The sequence below is a fragment of the Triticum dicoccoides genome, chromosome 1A, assembly GCF_002162155.2.
Source record: "Triticum dicoccoides isolate Atlit2015 ecotype Zavitan chromosome 1A, WEW_v2.0, whole genome shotgun sequence".
Taxonomy (NCBI): Eukaryota; Viridiplantae; Streptophyta; class Magnoliopsida; order Poales; family Poaceae; genus Triticum; species Triticum dicoccoides.
This window is the reverse complement of record NC_041380.1, coordinates 595,585,250-595,588,488: the sequence shown is the minus strand read 5'-3', so window position 1 is coordinate 595,588,488 and position 3,239 is coordinate 595,585,250.

Genomic DNA, 3,239 nt, shown 5'->3' with positions numbered 1-3,239 from the left:
CCCCCTCCCCGCGCCGCCGCCGCCGTGGACGTGGCCTCCGTATGCATATATGTTTTTTGCATATATGTTGATGTATAATGTAATGTTGATGTATGGATATATATGTATGCATATATGTTTTTTTCTGTTCATAGATTTTTTGTGATATTATATTGTTGAATATGCAAATGATTGTATGTTCATATTTAGAAGAAAAAGCAGGAGAGGAAAAAGGAAAATAAGAAGAGGAAAGAGAAGAAGAAGAAGAAGAAGAAGAAGAAGAAGAAGAAGAAGAAGAAGAAGAAGAAGAAGAAGAAGAAGAGAGGAAGAAGAGGAGAAATAAATAAGAAGATGAAAAAGAAGAAGAAAAAGAGGAGAAGAAGAAAGTGATAGAGGAGAAGAAGAAGAAATAGCATATATATTTCTTCTTCTCCTCTTTTTTCTTTCTTTTTTTTCTTCGATTTTCTCCTCTATTCCTTTCTTCTTCTCCTCTTTTTTTTCTTCTTCTTCCTCTTCTTATTTTTTATCGGGTATGTCGTTGTCGATATACCCCCTCCCTGATAACTTCGACATGAGGGGAGGGATCGATAAATAATAGAACTAGTTAAACTAGTTTATTTTTAGTAAGTACTACTTTATTTTATTTATAGTAAGTGCTAGTATTTGAACTAGTTGATTTAATAAAATTACTTTATTTTACTATATATAGAAGTAGTTTATTTTTAGTAAGTACTACTTTATTTTATTTATAGTAAGTGCTTAGTAGTTGAACTAGTTGATTTAATAAAACTACTTTATTTTACTATATATAGAAGTAGTTTATTTTTAGCAAGAAAATTAATAGAACTAGTTTATTTTTTTAGTTCAAGCAATTATTCCCGCATCGACGTCGACGATGCATATCTCGCATCCTCGTCGTTGACTCGGCGGAGGAGGCCGGCTTGATCAGAGGGGCCATGTCCGGGACTGGGCTTCGCTGGGCTGGTGTTGGGAGGTGCTACCTTCCGGGGGGCGTAGGTTGGTGAGGAGCCAGCCCGTCGTTGACCCGATACTTGTTTGGTGGCGGTCGCGCGGGCCAGTGACGGTGCCGAGGCTTCCGGACACCACGGAGGTGGTACGTCACCATGTCAGCGAGGAGGACGAGCACGTCCGTCGCTACATGGTTGCATTGGTGGGTAGGTTCGACAATACCTGGCAGGTTCTTCAGGGATCTCACTGGAGCTATGATCCTGTGATGGTTCCTTCTCTTTGGGTGTCCACCGCCCGCGCCGATACCCGTCGGGCGCTACGGTTCTAGCTATATTAGCGATGCTATATGTATGATAGTATTCGAGGTGTATTAGTGATAATATTCGACGATGTACGGACGCAAGAGATGATGTAGTTTTGCTTATAATTGAATGCATGCTAATTTGAATACTACTTTATTTTATGATTTGTTTTTGCTTATTGAATGCTCAAATTGGAAAAGTACTCCTACTTTGAATGCTAAAATTGGAGAGCATATGCAAGGCGTATGCATTTGATTAGTTGATAGCTTATAGGGTTTTTGTTTTTGCAGAAATCTAGGAGCCCCCTCCATCATCCCCGCCGTCGTCCCCGTCACCGACCCCCCTCCGACCTCGAGGTGAGACCAGCCAAATCTCCATGCATGTCAATATGAGTCCTATAAGATATTTTGAAATCTTTTTGCTCATATTTTGAACCATTGATATGTAATGGCCATCAAGTTTGAATGCTCATATGATGTAGATAAAAACATGTATATTTCCGTTCCGACAAATTTCAGGCACTCGATATGTCCTTTTTTAGAAAGATAATTAAACGATATTTCGGGTTGAGTTTAAGTCTGTCGAGTCTCCACCATATATGAGAGGACGAAGAATCCTGACTGTTGTTGTGGGAGTAGCTTCTCCTTCGTTCCCGTGTGCTAGACAATTTGGTGTAATGCACTCGGGAACGAAAGGAGGAGCTACCATCACCGACGGTCGCAAATGTCAGAGAGGAATTAGGGAGGGAGAGTCTCCACCATATATGAGAGGATGAAGAATCCCGACTATTTTCGTGGGGGTAGCTTCTCTTTCCCGTGTGCTAGACAATTTGGTGTAATGCACTCGGGAACGAAAGGATGAGCTACCATCACCAACGGTCGAATATATACACCACGTGAGCTGAGAGTTTTCAAGAAAAGACTCGACAGACCGATAGTCAACCCGTGATGAATAATAATGTTCTAATTTAGTTTTTGTGTACATATATTTAATTATACAAGTTTAATCTTTGAATTATGAACATAGAAAATGTCGTACTCGGACGACGAAAGTCTTCCGGGGGAGTGCGGCTGGTGCCACGACGACCGAGGTATGTGCCACAGGTTCCTTCAGTTGGACGAAGATCGACGCTTCAACATTAAGCTCGAGGAGACCTTTGATGTTGAAACGGTACGCAACGACGATAAGTGTTTTTTTCGTAATTAAGCATGACTTCAACTATTTCAACGTGTATTTATCATCTTTTACAATTCGACTAGCTTATCTCGTGCTATGCAAGACGCTATGTCTTGAAGAGGATGAGTTTTGAAGACCATGAAAGTATGGAAACAAAGAAAATTCACTTAAGGACCCATCATGGTATGGATTTTGAAGTAAATCTGTACAATTCTGAGAGCGTAACCCATTTTGGTTGCAAAAATTGAAAAGCACTTTGCAAGATGTATGGTTTTTATGAGGATATGCTTGTCACCATGGATCTTGGTGATCCTGAAATCGAGCAAGACAATATGGACATTTAGGTCCTTATTGATATGCCTCCAATTTTACCGCTATGTGAATTTCTCAAACATAGTTATTAGCTAATTTATATTGTTCATTTCAAAATAGTTGACAGCTTATTTTCATTCTTCAAAGAATGTGCGGAAGATGGTAGACAGAACCTACTACACCGAAGGCTTCGAATTAACTTATCAGGAGAAAAATCATCTGATCGCATTTTGTACTGATCTTGAGAATTATAATATCTACAATCAAACTCCTCAACATTATGGTCAATACGTGCCACTAGTGCACGTGTTGAACTACGGTAACTACTATGGAGATACCCTGGTAAGATTTTTTACTATTACGACATCCGTGCATCTTTTGCATACTTCTAAAACTAGTACATCGTCATTGCTAACTATGAAATTATTACTATGTTTTTAACAGATAATCCCAGAGGATTGAAGCCTCATTTGATGTATCATAATGGTAGCCTTGATGTTT